We start from the raw sequence: 18,525 nt of genomic DNA on the forward strand, positions 1-18,525 counted from the left end.
GCATTTCATAGCCAATAGATTTGTAACAACATATACTTTCTTGACCAATCCATTTAAAAGTACATCATTTGACCCAGCAATACCACTCCTGGGAATATATCCCAGAGAGGCAAAAAAGTATAGCCGAAGTGACATCTGCAATTGTCTGTTTATTGCAGCACTCTTTACACTAGCCAGAATCTGGGAAAAACCTGAGTGCCCGAGAACAGATGACTGGTTGAAGAAACTCTGGCACATTTACACAATGGAGTACTATGTAGCTGTTAGAAAAGACGAAGTCATGAAGTTTACATAGAAGTTTACATACAAGTGGTACTACATGGAAAGTATCATGTTAAGCGAAATGACTCAGAAAGAAAGGGATAGACATAGAAAGATTGCATTCATCTGGGGAACATAAAGTAACAAAATAGGAAACTAACACCCAAGTATGGCAGAGATTAGTACCAGGAATTTTACTCAATGACCCGGAGGGCAACCACACATGTTAGGGGAAGGGGGAGCTCAGAAAGAGAAGGGAACACCAAATAAAGGGTGTTGGGAGGATCCGCCCACGATGGGAGAGCATGCTGAGGGTAGACTGTCGACCAAGCATGATTGCCACTCAATGCCTCTTTTGCAGACCATGGCACTCAAAAGGAGAGAGAGGGAAATGCCTTGCCACAGAGGCAGGGTGGGATAGGGGCTGGGGGGGGGGAGGGGATGCTGGGATCAGTGGTGTTGGGAAATGCGCACTGGTGGAGGGATGGGTGTTTGATCATTGTATAATCGAAACCCAAGCACAAAAATGTGTAAGTCTACAACTGTACCTCATGGTGCCTCACTATTAAAAAATAAATATAAAAAAAAAGGCAATATATAAGACTTAAAAAAAAAAGAATTCTGGTGAACATGATTGCCACTCAATGCCCTCAATGCCTCTTTTGCAAAACACAAAACCCAAAAGGAGAGAGAGAACAAAAAGGAATGCCCTGCCACAGAGGCAGGGTGGGATGGAGGGGATGGGGGGCGGTGGGATAGATACTGGCACCTGTGGTGGTGGAAAATGGGCACTGGTGGAGGGATGGGTATTTGATCATTGTATAATTGAAACCCAAGCACAAAAATTTGTAAGTCTACATCTGTACCTCATGGTGTTTCACTAATAACAATTGAATAAAAAAATTCTGATGCAAAAAAAAAAGTACATCACTCCTTAGCCTATAGATTCAAAGATCAGCATTTGTGTACATGGGCATTGTGGCTAGCAGGCGTCTCATAACTCAGACATCTGGTTATCTTCCATGTCCACTAGGCTCCCCGTGATTTACAGCTCATGGCACCTACATTCTGGTGGAGGGGGATGAGGAGAGAGTTACTAGCGGAGGGGCAGATTAGTTAGAGTCAACAGAGGAGGCAAGATTTACATCCCAATTAGGAAGAGTTAACAAATGGAGGCAGAATTTACATCTCAAGTCTTTAGTAGTAAGGGGGCAAGATTTACATCTCAAGGCTTTACCAGGGAGGGGGCAGGTAAGGAATAGTTACTAATTAGCAGAGTTTAGTGCTGGAATTTCCCTTGGGGTCCCAAGGGACCTTACAGTAGGAGGTTGCGAACAGGTTGCAAATTCTGATACCCTGCATCATGTTGAACATCCTTTATTACTTGATGGTTTCAGCCCTTCTTTTACTAGAAAACCATCAAAAATGGAGATCGTATTAGTTTACAGATGGGCCATGTGTTATAGGGGTATAATTTCATGGCTTCTTAAAAGTATACGTTCTAGCACAACTACCTATGAAGTACCTATCCATTAGGTCTTTCCCTTTCCTTTAGTGTCTCTCCCTGCTCTGTAAACCACAGCTCTTAAGAGTCCAAGGGCTGGTTTTCATTTGGCTTTCCACGTCCTTTATTTGGATTGTGTATATCCTTGAAGTGAGTTGAAACCAAGTACCTAGCTCTCCCTTAAAACCTAGTCTTGAAATTTACATACAAGTGGTACTTCATGGAAAGTAACATGTTAAGCGAAATTACTCAGAAAGAAAGGGATAGATATAGAAAGATTGCATTCATCTGGGGAACATAAAGTAACAAATTAGGAAACTAACACCCAAGAATGGCAGAGATTAGTACCAGGAATCTTACTCCATGGCTTGGAGGCCAGCCACACATGTTTGGGGAAAAGGGAGCTCAGAAAGAGAAGGGAACACCAAATAAAGGGTGTTGGGAGGATCCGCCCACGATGGGAGAGCATGCTGAAAGTAGACTATCGACCAAACATGATTGCCACTCAATGCCTCTTTTGCAAACCACAGCATTCAAAAGGAGAGAGAGGGAAATGCCCTGCCACAGAGGCAGAGTGAGATGGGGGCTGGGGGGTTGGAGGGATACTGGGATCCGTGGTGGTGGGAAATGCGCACTGGTGGAGGGATGGGTGTTTGATCATTGTATAATTGAAACCCAAGCACAAAAATGTGTAAGTTTGCAACTGTACCTCATGATGTCTCACTATTCCAAAAAAATTAATTAATTAATAAAAAAAATTAAAGGAAAAAAACAAAAAAACCTAGTCTTTCTTCTGATCTATTTCATTTAGCATGACTTTTTCTGAGACACCTTTATCACAAAAGTCATGAATTTATCTTTTCTTATAGCCTAGTACCCATACATCTTATCCATTCATCTATTATTGAGCACATTTTCCCAAATATTGACTATTATAAATACTGCTAAAACAGATATAGGTATGCAGATATCTTTATAAGGTAGTGCTTTTGATAGATACTTGGGAGTATGATTGCTGTATCATATGGTAGATCCATTTCTGATATTTTGAAATATCTCCATACTCTTTTCTACAGAGGCTAGACTTCTTTATATTTCCAAAAATAGAGAATAAAAATTACTATTTTTTAATTGAATCACCGTGAGATACAGTTACAAAGCTTTCATGTTTGAGTTTCGATCATTTTTTATTTCATCATCCTGTTATTCGTCGATTGCCTCGAGCAGGCCCCAGTAACGTCTCTTTCATCCTAGCCCTGAGATTATATTAAAGGCTCTTTAGGAGAATGAGACCCATCATTGTTACTGGTATTTGGCATATTGGGTACGCCACGGGGAGTTTGCCAGACTCTGCCCTGTGGGCAGGCTACATTTGATACCCTGCAAGTTTGTCCAAAGTAGGAATGAGATAATAAGATGTCATAAAAAGATGTCCTGATAAGATGTCGCGCGGCCGCATTTGCGGCCACGCAGTTCCAGGAGCTGGATTTTATAGTCTCTGAGTCGGCCGTTGATGGGATTACACGGCGCCAGGGGGCCAGGTGGTGGGTGTGACCCCCGCCTACTGGAATTTGGAGGATCTGGGTGGAGGATGCTCGACTCCAATCCGAGTAGGCTTGGAGGTCTCGGCCCCAGAACCCGCGTGGATTTGTCCCTCTGCCAGTACCTTCATTTGTGCGGAGAGTGGTCTCGGCATGGTGGTGGCTGGTCCTGGAGGTCTTCGGCTGCCGGAGCCCTGGTCGGGGTGGGGAGGAAAACTCAACCCGCTCCCCTCCAAGGGGCCCCGGCAAGGAACAGCCAGGCGCGGGGGCAGAAGACTGCACTGTTCCTGTCTGGGAGAGTTTCGATCATACAATTATCAAACACCCACCCCTTCACCAGTGCACATTTTCCACTACCAAAATCCCCAGTATTCCATCCCATACCAACCCAACCCTTCTCTTACCCGTGTGGCAGACAATTTCCACAATAATCTTTCTCTACTTTGATTAAATTCAATATTTTGACACAAGTCCCACCATTATTATTGGGAATTTTTCCGCTACCACGCAAACCTGCTGAAAAGGCAATGCTAGACTATTTATTTTGTATTGACTCTTATGAATAGCATAAGATGTCGGCCACATGCTCCTGGAATTCCAAAATTTTAGATATTTAGGGTCTGCAGAGATCTCTGCAGTGAGCTGTTCAGTTCTGGGTTTCTTTTGCGTGTCTCTGGATCATGGTTGTTAAGGAGTTTAAATAGTAGCTAGTGGCAGTTTGTGGGCATCACCTTAGGGTTCCATGGGACTGGCTCATCCCCTGTCCCATGAGGCCTGACATTTGCTGTTACTGCTCCCATATACGTGGGCTTCTCATTGGGTTCTGGAAGATGGCGGCCTCCTGGATTTCTAGGGGGCAGGCAGAGGGACAGCACCTGCTCCCATGTCTAGTAGCCCAGTGAAAGCGGCCTGGTGCAAAGTCCAAAGGCGTCTGTTTAGTGAGCTGCTTGGTTCCGAGATTCTTTTGTGTGTCTCAGAATTACTATTTCTTTACATCCCCATCAAAATTCGTTTACAGATATGAGGTCACATCTTACTGTCAATTTGATTTCCATTTCCCTGGTGACGAATCATTAATGATCATCTTTTTTCCATGTGCCTATTTGGTCATCTCTATGTATTCTTTAGGTTTTTTATTCGGGCTTTTGTTGTTGTTATTGTTGTTTTGTGAACTCCTTATATATCTTGATATTGCCTTTGCTAAATGTATGATGCATGGATACATATTTTCATTTTCATTCTGTAGTAGGTCTTTATAAAAAAATCTTTTGGGAGAAAATAATTACCATTCTTTGTACATTTTATTTTTAAAAAAATTTTATTGAAATTCCGTAATTTAAAAACTTATTCAGAGGTGAGTCTTAGATATCTCTCTCTTCTTTCTCTGTGATTTATTTCCTTCTATGGCCTTTTCTTACCTATATTCTGGAGCCAAGGGTGGCCTAGGTATACCCTCCTTTATAAAATTACATTTCCTCATCCAGTTGTTCTATATATAATATATAAATGATATACTTCTTCTGACTTACATCATTTAACATAGTATCTTCTAGTTCTATCCATATTTCAGTGAAGTGCATGATTTTATCATTCCTAATAGCTGGATAGTATCCCATTGTGCATATATACCACATTTTTATGATCCACTTATCTACTGTTGGACACCTACATTGATTCCATATCTTAGCTATTGTACTGAGTGCTGCAATGAGTAATGTTGTGCATACATCCTTTTGAATGAATATATTTGTGTCCTGTAGATAGATACCTACAAGTGTATATGCTGCTCATGGGGCAACTTAATTCTTAGTTGACTGAAATATCTCCGTACTATTTCACATACAGGTTGAATCAGACAACATTCCCACCAGCAGTGCATGGAATTTTGCACCATATTCCTGCCAATATATATTGTTTACAATATTTTTTGATATGTGCCGTTCTCACTGGTGTGAGATGGTATGTAATTAATTTTATTTTTATTTTTAAAATTTATTTTTGTGAGACAAAAGCCAAAATTGCTAATGCAATCTAGAGTTGAAACTGATTAGATAACAAAGCTCCAATATTAAAATCAGTAAGTATGAAAAAAATCAATTTTTTGGAAAAATTCTATCTCATCACAGGGTTTTTAAGTCATTGTCTAAGAATTCACTAAGCTGTTTGTTGTTAATTGTTATTGTTTCCATTTGTTGACTTTAGTTAGCTTCTATTTTGGCTTCTGTGTGACTTTCCCATCTGATTGGTGTGCTCCTACTAAAATTTCAGTATTGAAGAACTAGGAGATGGTGCATAGACTAGAAACTTCAGGATCTATGTTCTGGGCCAATGGGTTGATATGACTGTGGATATGAGAGGTGTGGCTGAAGGGGCTTTTGGAAATATGGGAAGTTGGAGGAGACTGCCCATCCTGACTCCAAGAAGACACCAGAGTTCTCAGCCTGGACTGGGGTACTGAAAATTATTCACAGTTTGGAATCTTTGCAGAGACTATTAGTGAAGTGGTGGAGTTTAGCCTTAGTGTGGCTGCAGAAGTGGGATTGGATGAGGCTTCTGGGGCTTCAGCAAGGTCGGGTACTTGGCCTTGCAGGGTGTCCCAGAGTTTTCAGCCACTGGGCACCAGTGTTTCCATGAATTTTAGCTGCATGGTTCACATTTCCTTGGGAATTTAGTTGTGAATCAGTAAAGCGGGGCTGGTGGGTGAGCCAACACAGTGGTGGCTGTGGGAGGTGGGACCTTAATGACTTTGAAAAGAATAGTGTGACTATTGTGGAATACCAATAAATTAAAGACTCAGACACTTCCTGGGTCTCAATCACAGATTATACTAACTTCCAACTCTGTTACACATTCTCAAGCAGCATTTTTTTTATGTAGAAAATCAACAATTAGAGAAAGAGAAGGGTTTTATGTGCCTCCCAACAGGTTTACTAGCTCAGAACTAGGCAAAATTGAGTGCTCAGTAAAAAAATCATAAAATCACTAAAATTTTAATATATATCGGAACACATAAAGCATCAATATTTAATGGTCTTGCACTTAGGATTTTGTAAAAACCAATTTCAGAAAATTTTAGTTTTCAAACGAACTCCAAGTATCTACTTTCTAAGACATAAACATAAGTAAGCATGACTAACCTTGAACAAATTTCAGTATGAAATTTGTGTGGAATCTGAAATAGATAAAATGTGGACTTTGAAGCAAGATTTAATGGGTTTGGAAACTAGTCTCTCACTTCTTAACTACTGTGCCTTAGTTTACTCATCTGTATAATGGGAATAATGGTCAACTTTCTTCTGTTGACATATGAGTAAATGGACATGATGTGTGCAATGGTCCCATGCACGAAGTAAGCTCTTAGTGCCTGAAAGCTGTAAAGTCCTTTTTTCCCCTTTGGTTCTTTACTCAATGGTACATTTGGTCCATTATTTGCTATACCTTACCTAGTTATTTTCCTCTTTAAAGAATTTTAAAATGATTCCTTCCCACCAGCCCACATTTTGGTTGTCATAAAAAAAATTTCGGTGGAGGGCCAGAGAGCTAGCACAGGAGTTAAGGCATTTGACTTACTCGAGGCTGACTCCAATTCAATTGCTGGGACTGAAAACTGCTAGGAGTGATCCCTGAGCACAGAATCAGGAGTAAACCCTGAGCATCACTGGTGTGACCCCAAAACAAAACCAATCAAGCAAGAATACTACCATTTTACTAGGTGACTTTTCCCAGTGGTATTTTTATTGTTGTTTTTCAAACTTGACCTATGGCAAGAAACATAAAAGATTATTAAATATTCAGATCTTTTCCGAGGGAATTCACGTTTAATTGATCCACTCTATAGGAATAGCTTATAGAAATTTTCTTTAGGAATTGTTTTCAAACATGTTTGAAAAAGCTTATTTTAGACAAATGACTCATTTTATGATGATTGCATGCTTTTCTCTTACTGGCTTATTTTCCTTTGGAGGGCTTTAATTTCAAGTATATGCCATCCACTTGTCCATTTATATACATAATCTAAACTCTCTAGTTTGAAATTAGTTGTGAAATTGAAGTTCCATATATTTCATTGTCACAAAGTCAACACTGTCTTTCTTTAGATTTACTTTTCAAAGTGAAAAAGAATAATAGCATTTGCTTCTCTTAGAAATTTGTTAGACTTACACTATCTCAGCCCCCACCCATATATATGTGTGTATATATATTCAAATATATATTATTTACTAGAAAAATGTAGTCTTTTTCATTTTTTTTGTAGGAGTATTTCTATTTATTCAGCCATTATTTAAGCTGATTGAAATAGGCATGAACTCAGCCTTACTTTTTTTCCCCTTTTTTATAATTTTATTTATGGAATCACTGTGAGAAAGGTTACAAGGTTTTTGGGTTTAAGTCTTGGGCATACAATGAAACACCCGTCCCTTCACCAGTGCCCATTTTCTACCACCAAAAACCCCAGTATACCCACCATCCCACACATTCCCCCTACCTGTGGGACAGATGATTTCCACATTACTCTCTCTACTTTGATTACATTCAATATTTTGACACCAGACCCAACATTATTATTTGGGATTTTGCCCCCACACTCAGATCTACTGAAAAGGCAACAGATGGCAATTTATTTTCTACTGCTAGTTATAAATAACATATGATTTTGGAATTCTGAAATTTTAACAATTAAATCTGGAGGGATTTCTGCCCAAACCTGATGGGTTTCAAGATTTATTCCTGAGTCTCTGGGATCACTGCCGTTAAGCAGCTTGATCAGGAGCCAGAGAGGCCATTCATGGGCGGCAACTAGGGGTCTCATTGGGGTGGGGAGGAGAGGGCCGGCTCCACCCCTATTCTGTGAGGCCCCGCATGTCTCATCACTGCAGGCGCAAACCTGACCGTCCAATGGCCTCTGGAGGATGGTGGCCACCGAGCCGCCAGGCGGAACAGACCAAGGCACGAAATTTTTTCCCAGCTGGGGTAGCCCAGCACTGGTAACAGACACATTTCTACCAAAAGCCACTGGGTTCTGAGATTTGTTTCTGAGTCTCTGGGATCATGGCCGTTAAGCAGCTTGATCAAGGAGCCAGAGAGACCATTCGTAGGTGGCAACTTGAGGTCTTGTTGGGGCGGGGAGGAAAGGGCCGGTTCCACCCTCATCCCGTGAGGCCCTGTGTGTCTTGTCACTGTGGGCCAAACGTGACTGTCCAATGGCCTCTGGAAGATGGCAGCCATCGAGCCACCAAGGGACAACAGGCAGAGGGACAACACTCTTCGCCCTTGGGGTTGTCTAGCACTGGTAGCCCATTGCGGGAAACAGACTCATCTCTGCCAAAGCCACTGGGTTACAAGATTTGTCTCTGAGTCTCTGGGATCATGGCTGTTAAGCAATTCGATCAAAACCAGAGAGGCCTTGCCTCCAATTATATTGCTGAGCAGGAAGTGGTTTGTGGGTGTGTCTCCTATATACCTAACTTTTGGCTGTTTACATTTTTGGTAAACTTTGCCCCAAGTTTTTGGGGTCTGGCCAAAGGCACAGCAGCAATTTGAGGGGGTATCTGGAAGTCTGAAGGTGCCTTCAGGCTGCTGATGCACTCGCCTCACAGGCACAGATTGTCCTGCTGGCGACAACATACCCCCACTTTTTAATCTTTACCTCTGCTCTTCCATCTTCAGCGTCCAAGTCCAACATTTACATAAGTAGCTGATGTCCCACATACAATAGTTGCTAATGTAATGTTCGGTGAATAATAGTAGAATTAACTTCCAGCCAATGGCTCTTTTTTATGCTCTTGTTTCAGAGTTTTCAACCATACCTACTTACACAGCTAGTGTTTGTGTCACACCAGCTTTCAATTTGAAGTGGTGTTCCCTTTACAGAATATGTTTCTTTGAGAAGAAACATGAACAGGACATGGTTATATGAATTTTCTGTCTTTTTAGTCTATGTTGGTGCTCATCAACCTCTAAGTGACTCAGGCGTGATGTGTTATTTCACATAAGAAGGAGGGATTGATTCCGTCTTCAGAAAATATGTGACTTTTGCCAGAAAGGTAGTCAAGTTTCTCTGAGTCATCTGTAGTCTCCAATGAAACATATACTGGGAGGGGACATCTGGGTATAGTTTTGCTTAATGCGAGTCTTGGATTTTAAATGAGGGCAACCACTAATCACTAGTATTGCTCTCTTACTTTTGACAATTATGCCCTTTCTTTCTACCCACATCTATATGGAGAATTGGTTTATTAAAAGAATTTTAGCTAATACAAAAACAATCTAGAAAGAGTATTGCTAGTGATTCTTAGAGTTGAAACCAACGGTGAGTACTTTTGTCATTAAAATATTGTTTATATGGCTCTATTATAAAAGTTCAAACTTTGATGAAGTACAAATCCATGGTGAATGCAAATGGAATCATTCACTGAATGACATAGGATCTAAAATATGTTTTGTTTTCTGATAGCCATGATCCCTTTCATAGATTTTCCATATCCAGATGCATTTATGTTATCTTATTTTAAAAGATAATATAAAAAGTTCAAACAGCTGGAAAAGCAAGCACAAAAATTTGTATGTCTACAACTGTACCTCATGGTGTTTCACTAATAAAAATTAAAAAAACAAAAACAAAAAAACAAACTCAAATCAAAAAACAAGTAGAAACTAAAAAATATATTATTTTCATGGATGTTTGTTATATATGTATATATTCAAGATATTTTACATTAAAAAAATCAAATCACTTATATATTACAACACAAATTGAACAGATGCAAATTCATATGTAGTAAAACACAAACACCAGGTGCATTTATAAATATTTTGACATTTAAAGTTTCTAAAGGCATTGAAAATATTATAAGTTTGTCAAATATTTTGATAAAAAATGTCTTAATATTTCTAGTTAGGAAGATAATGTGATACATATACAACTATCTCTAAAGTTTAATAATGTTTTCAAAACTTTAAAAAAGTACTTTAAAACTATAAAACCCAGCTCCCGGAAAAGAAGAGCATAGAGTCTCCTGCCCCCACACCTGGCTGTCCTCGCCGGGGCCCCTTGGAGGGGAGCGGGTTGAGTTTTCCTCCCCGCTCGACCAGGGCTCCAGCAGCCGAAGACCTCCAGGACCAGCCACCACCATGCTGAGACCACTCTCCACACACATGAAGGTACCGGCAGAGGGACAAAGCCACGTGGGTTCTGGGGTCGAGATCTCCAAGCCTACTGGGATTGGGGCTGGGCATCTTCCACCCAGATCCTCCAAATTACAGTAGGCAGAGGTCACACCCACCAACTGGCCCCCTGGTGCCGTGTAATCCCATCAATGGCCAAGATTCAGAGACTATAAAACCTAGCTCCTGGAATGACATCTTATCATCTCATTCCTACTTTGGACAAACTGGCAGGCTACCGAATGTAACCTGCCCACACGGCAGAGTCTGGCAAATTCCCCGTGGCTTACCCAATATGCCAAATACCAGTAACAATGAATGGTCTCATTCTCCTAACTCTGAAAGAGCCTTGAATATGGCACTTTAAAAAAAATCTCAGGGCTAGGACGAAGAGACGTTACTGGGGCCTGCTCAAGGCAATCGACGAATAACAGGATGGTTGTGATTGTTGTGATTGTGAAAAAATTACTTTAAAAAGATTGCCATATCGGGTGATGCCCAGCTGAGACTATCTTATGAATGAAATGTTGCATTTATGGCCTCTTCTGGATGAAAGTTGTATCTGTGATACCTAATTGGTGAGTCATTAGACACAAGGAGCTAGAGGCAATAAAGACTAAAAGATGACTATCTTATTTCAAAGTTTAATTTTTTTTAAACTTGTGAGTTGTGACTGAAAATATATAACAGTTTCTGCTACAGTCCAGAAAATCTTCAGAAAGTCTCTCTCAGGCCTTTCGAGATGGATCATCTAATCTCTAAATTATAAGCAGTTGGTCAAGAGGAATGGCATATGTTAATCCAAGTACTTTACTACTGGATTGCTAACGTTCTCTGGTTTTCCAAGTATTCTTCCCAAATTCAACATGTGGAATAGGAACTTTGGTGTGGGCTTCTCATTCCCCAATGATCAATTCTATTTTCTCAGATAATATCTCAGTGTTGCTCAATGGGGTTAAGAAAAGTATGGTGAGGATTCCAACCATATTTTAGCCTATTTTTATTCAATTTCTAGAGATTGAAAGGCTATAAAAATGTGATTTCCATTCATTTCGACAATGTCTACAGGATAAAGTCACAAGCACACATTGTAAAATATAAGATTGAAGTGTTTTCTGATTAAAGGCAGAGAAGTAACAGAATTCTAAAGAATCTACCAAGCTCTTGTGTAAAACATAGACACTGATGCTGGACAACAGACATGCTTAATGCTCTCATTTAAATTATAAGATTTAAATGAGACAAAGATTTAAATTTGACAAAGCAATGTTTAGCAGATCATATTGGACTAGGAGAATAATTTCTACAATTGAAGTAATAATGAAATTTATCCAGAGAAGATTCATCATGACTAAGATCATATTTCTATGGGAAAACAACCTTCCCTACACTCTGAGTCAATTTAGCAGCCAAAAGGATTCAGATTGAGAAATGTACCTAATCCCCCTAAATCCCTCTGTAGAGAAAGTCTCTTATTTCTGAGGTAGACCTAAAAAACAGCCAACCTAGAGCAGGAATGTCTATTGTCTCCTTTCCATAGCACTATCACCAAAAGGGAAATTCCCCAAACAAATCTTCAAATGTGAGTTTTCCAGCTCCCCACAATAACCTATAATTTCAAGCCTTTTAAGGTCATTCTGGGAGAGAGGTTTAAGATGAGAGTGTTCTCTTTCCTTTTGAAAAAAGAAACCTCTGGTTTTCCAAACATTTCATAAACCTCTGGAACTCTTTAGAGTGAGCCAGAAGTGGAAAAAGTAACTATAACTTCTCGGGAAAAATTAGTAGTAGCTGTTGAAAAGAGCATTTTTCAGTATCCAGACAGTAAGAAACTTTGGACATTGCTGAACAGGCAATGTAGATAAAACTGAACAGCTTTGGGGGCATTGCTGGTCAGGTAGCCTGGTCTGGAAATGGCTGGACTGTGCGAGTTTCCTAGGGTTGCCATAACAAAATACCACAAGCTGGTGACTTAAAACAATAGCAATGTATTCTCTCTCACAGGTCTGGAGACTGGAAGTCCAAGACTGAGGTGTCAGCAGAGTCCTGCTCTTTCTGTCTTGGGTGTGAGACAGCCCTGTGGTCTGGCCACTGCACAATTTGTATCAGGAAATTAGGATGGTGAGCTGACTGGAAGGAAAGATCTGTAAGGTTCACTGTGCAACTGCAGACAGATATTTGCAAACACCCCTGTAGATAGATTGCTGTTTGAGGTAGCTCTGTGGGAAGCTAAAGGAGATTGCGACAAGTCTTCTCAGGGGACCCCTTTGTGCTGCTACTGAGTCTAAATATTTCTTTTATCAGGAATTTTTTGCAAGTGTCAAGATCTTAATATATAACAGGAAAAATAACTGAACATTTTTTGTTATGGAATGGACTGGAGACATGGTTCAATGGGTTGAACCTATTTAATGCAGGAAGTTCAAGGTCTGCCCCACCTCTACCATATACTTCTTTGAGGACCAGGGGTGATCTCTGAACACCAAGAATGATTCACTTAGCACAGAATTGGAACTTGCCCTCAGCAACACCATGTATGACCCCAAACCAAACAAACCAAAAGAAACCATAATATAATTAAATTAATAATTTACAAGTGTCCTAAAAAATTTTAATCCAAAGAAATGACAACTATCAGTTACTTTATACCATATGGTATGTCTAGTGAGGGATAGTATTCTAGGAAACTTACAATATTTAGTTAAGAGTATAGCTAGCTTCTCTATCTTTATGAGAGAGAATATGGAAAAATGGAAATAGAGAATATATATGTTTATAGAAACAAATACACAGAAATGTCCCTCTTTGCTTCACGACTAAGCTCCATGGAAACACTGAACTGCTAAAATCTCCAGGTACACTGTCTTCGAGCTGAGAACTGTGGCATCTTCTTGAAATTGAGGCAGGCACCCTCCCCCAACTCCTGTACTTCCATAAGCCCAGGCAGTCATACTTACATTGCATAACTGCTGCCATGTAGCTCATTTGTCAGCTCAGTTTTACACACTTGAGATTAAATTTTGGAAGAGATTAAGCAACTGCAAAAATACATAGGTACACCCATATCCACGCTGAAAATTATGTTTTTGTTTGTTTTCTGGGCTACACCAGTGATGTATAAGAGTTAATTCTGGCTCCGTGTTACTCTTGGTGGTGATTGGGGTACCATACAGGATGTCACTATCACTGTCCTCCCGTTGTTCATCGATTTGCTCGAGTGGGCCCAGTAACGTCTCCATTGGAGACTTTGTTGTCACTGTGTTTGGCATATCGAATACATCACAGGTAGCTTGCCAGGCTCTGACGTGCGGGCGAGATACTCTCGGTAGCTTGCCGGGCTCTATGAGGGGGCGGAGGAATCGAACTCAGGTTGGCCATGTTGGCCGCTTGCAAGGCAAACGCCCTACCGCTGTGCTATGGGTCAGCCATGTATAAGACACGTGCACTACCCACTATACTATCTCTCTAACCCTGAGTTAAAATCTCTGAAACACCCTCAGGAGGGGATCAGATTGACTCCTGGTACTGCCAAAGTCCCACATTCACACCCCTACAACTCCACTTCCTAAGATTAAGTTCTGCAGAGATGCCAAACTGCCAAAAACTCCAGGTACAACAGTCTTTAGGCTGAGAATTATGGAGTCTTCTTGAAATGGAGGTAGGCATCCTCCCTCCACTCCCCCTTGTACATTTGGAAGTCCCCATCCACAACATGTCACAACCTCCTCCATGTAAATTCATGGCCCAGTTAATTGTTCTGGAGTTTCTGAGAGTAGCCATGATACCTTCAAATTCTAAAGTACTGAATAAAGTAGGAGCACACAAAATTAGATGGGAAAGTAATATAGAAACTAACTAAGCTCAGTCAATTTAAACAATAACATGGAAGGTTCAACCAACAACAAATAGTTTATCAAACTCTCCAGTGATCCCATGGTTAAATATAAAAACTTTCATAAATTTTCTTTTGATAAATCCATTAACCATTTACTTGTAACAAGTAAGATAAAATACATTATTTTGTGCCTGCTAAGGGAGCAGGCTTGGAGGTTGGTTGGGGAAATGGTGACAATGGTGGAGGGAAGGTCACACTGGTGGTGGGATTGGTTTTGGAATATTGCACGTCTGTTACAAATATGTATCATGAACAACTTTGTAAACCAGTGTCTAAACAAAAAAGAAAAAAGAAAAGAAAATGCTAACTAACTTACAACAACAAAAAAACCCTTTTCCTCCTAAATTCCCTGTATGGCATTTAGTATCTAGGACAGAAAACTTCCTGCAGAAAATAAAAATTTTTATGTGTATATTTCAACATCACCATCAATGTAATTCCTTGTTGAAATATGTTTTCATAAAATAACCTATCAAAGCAACTTGTTTTCATTTTCGATTTGTCTCCCTTCCTTCCTTCCTTCCTTCCTTCCTTCCTTCCTTCCTTCCTTCCTTCCTTCCTTCCTCCCTCCCTCCCTCCCCCTCTCCCTCCCTCACTTCCTCCCTCCCTCCCTCCCTCCCTCTCTCCCTCTCCTTTTTATTTCTTCCTTTCTTCTTTCCTAACTTCCTTCCTCCCTAATTTCCTTCCTATCACTTCATTCCTCCTCTCTCCATTCCTCCCTTCTTTCAAGAAATTGAATTATGGAAATTAAACTTATTTGTTTCCTTTGAAGATCTGTCTAGATCAATACTTCGTTATTATATGTTAAACGCTAAGTGACAGGCATATATAAATCTTCATGAATGAAATAGCTTAAATTTATTTCCAAAGAAGTTAAGCTTGAGAAAGGGCAGAAAGATTGTATGGAGTGTATAGCTGTATTGCAAAACTAATGCCGAACATATTATGTCATTTTTTTCAGGTAGATTATACTTTTTACTCAACATTTTCCATATCCTTCTAGTAGCTGAATTCCTGCTCTTAAAACACATATCAGACTATACTAATTTTTAATCGTTATGCTAGTACTATAAAAATTTTATTAAAACAAAACTCTGCTGGCAGAATGGAAGATTTTGTATTGTTAAGAATTTCAAAGGGTTAGAGAAATAGTACAGCGGGTAGGAGCTAAACTTACTGTTGAGTTTAACTTGGGTTTAACCACTGCATAGGGTCTCCTGAGTTCTTCTAGGTGTGATCCATAAATACAGAGCCAGGAATAAACCCTGAACATGGACAGGTATGCCCCGAAACAAATAAAAATGGATTTTCAACATCAGTGAAGGAAAAAATATTCGGGATTGAGAAAAATTAGACTTTTGTGGTTTTCTCCTTTAAAATAATAGGAGAAAAGTTTAATTGTTGTGTCTAGAATGGATTTTTCTAAGTTAACAATGACAAACTTTAGGAGGACAGCAAAGTGCTTTGTGAAGAAGAATGATATTTGATATTTCAACTTGGTTTTTCCCAGAAACAGAATATGAGAATAGGATTTCTTTTGCGGAGTTCCTTTTCAGTCAAATAGCATGGAAGACAGAAAAGAAAGGAGAAGAAATTGTACTCTGATGCAGTCTCAGTGCACATGCCTGCTGACGCTGAGGGAAATTCTGGATGGATTTTACTCTCTTCATACTATCCTAATATAGTAGAGGACTAAGTTTGTCACCTTAAATATGATGAATGAACGGATTCAACTTCAAGTTTTATTTATTAGATGTGTTTGCAAATCTTCAATTCTCATTAACTACAAAGAATAATTTTATTAGTGATACACCAAAAATATCCTTTTAACTCTCCATTTTTATTCTACAGAGACAAAAGACAGAACTGCTGTACTGTACAGTCTCAAAGGTGCACAGAAAGAGTCCTCATGAATATTGTCTACATGAACAGCATTTTCTAAGTTTAATTTTTTGTGCAGTGAACAGCCATGCAGTCACGTGCTCTGCCCTAGTAGAAGGCAGAAATATAAATACACATGACTTTTCGAAATTGAAAAAACTGTGTTTTCTCATTTATATGACCACTATTTCTTACTTCATCACATTTAGTAAGAAAATTGAGAACTACATGCCTTATATCAAAGTGCTAGCCATCTCAGAATAATGAGTAGAAAGGAATGACTATTAAAGAAAACGGTTGGACAGTGCAAAATTGGGCATATATGTTCTTTTCCCCACATGTTTCTCCTTTCAGAAATCAGGAGTTTTCTGCCTCTGTTAAAATTAAAATGAGACGCTAATTGGAGTTGATTTTAGCTAGTTATTGAAAAATATAAATCACTGAGTTAGGTTCAAAAAGCATCACTGGGGTTTTAAGTACATGAATACTTCTATCCTGAACAATGACTTGAAAAGACTAATTTTAAAAGTTGAACAGACAGGCTGACAACAGCAAAAACATGGAGACATTAAGCAAGTGGACTCCTGAAAGTTGTGAGGACATCCATTTTAGGAATACAAGGGTGTGCCTGCTGCATTTTTTGGCAGCTGTGGCTCTGTGGCTAGGTGAAAGTATTCAGACTAACCATGAATGGGAAAGAGTTGATAATTTAGGGTAGAGCACAAAGTGTTCAATTCAGCACATAAGGGATAAGATAATATAATACCAACCGCGTCTGAGTACTTTAATAGATCTACTATATTAGCAAACTGGAAAAGTTATCTCTTCTGTTTGTATAAGCATGCCACTGATATTCCTCATCCCACGACACATTCCAACCGTTTACGTTTCATGCTTCCTGGAAAACAAAATCTCAGACTGCCTGGAAGGTTTTGCTACTTTATGACATTGCTGCCAGCATTTCATTAGAACCATATTTAGTTAAGTATCTTCAGAAGAATTTTATATACCAAAAAATGGTCCCTGAACTATATCTCAATACATTGATATATTTTGACGAGTGATAATCAACTTGAATGAGGACCAAAGTTCCTTATAGATAAATTATTTGTTGACTCAGTATTAACCTATATAATAAATGAAAAATAACCATGTCCCACAAAGGCCGTTTAATGAATGTTTGTACTTTATGGTGCCACATAGACACAGTTTAAGAGCTCAAGAGACAAACTTCTAAAGAGCATGAAATCTGACTCTTCAGCCTGTCAGAGGGCCAAACACGAGTGGTCAGAGACTTGGTCTCAGCGACACCATTACATATACATTACTTTCATTGTTTAACTATACAGATGATTTGTATTCCTAGACTGTTATTGTGGTATTTGTTCGTTCCTCAGAACCCTTAAAAATGAAGTGTGACAGAACCGGGGGTGGAAAGCACTTATGCAGAGAGAATCAACTGGAAGGAAAGACACCGAAACATTTGCCTGATAATAGTATACAGTTTTATCATCAGGTAATGAACAAATGTTATCTTTGGTACATGTAAAATAATAAATAAATAAAGCTTCACATGTGACTCAATGCAGCAAGCTCAACTCTTCAAAAAACAAAGGCAAACTAAATCTGAACTTATTTAAGGTATATTTCCAGGCAAGCTACCAAGAGTATCTCGCCTGCACGACAAAGCCTGGCAAGCTATCCGTGACGTATTCAATATGCCAAACACAGTAACAGCAAGTCTCAAAATGGAGACATTACTGGGCCCGCTCGAGCAAATCGATGAACAACGGGAGGACAGTGTTTGTTTGTGGTTTGTTCACTATAAGATCACTCAGTCAGAAGGAAATTCATAGACACAGAATGTTCCCTTTCAGATGTAAAACTTAAAATACCCAGCAAGAAAGCAACAAAGGTCCAAAGGCAACTTAATGTGAGAACTGATCCATACAACAGAGTTGGGGAGGTGAGGAGTTGGTAGGGCTGAGTGTTGGGAGAGAGAGGTGGGTACACTGCTGATGGGAGTGGTGTTTGAATTATGTACACGAGAATCCCTCAAAAGTAGCATTTTAAACAACAAAGTATTAATCAATAAACAATTGAAAATAAGTTTATTTTACTCTAGTACCACTTAGGTTGCTTCAAAATTCTGACTAATTTTGTGGAGAGGAATTGTAGCACTAGCTCTGTTTTATCAAGTTGGCCTATTAATAAAAGTTAAAAGAAGATGCCAAAGAGCTTGAGCAAAGCTGATGATATATATTAACATTTAATTGAATTTA

The sequence above is a fragment of the Sorex fumeus genome, unplaced genomic scaffold, assembly GCF_029834395.1.
Source record: "Sorex fumeus unplaced genomic scaffold, SorFum_2.1 ptg000008l, whole genome shotgun sequence".
Lineage (NCBI taxonomy): Eukaryota > Metazoa > Chordata > Mammalia > Eulipotyphla > Soricidae > Sorex > Sorex fumeus.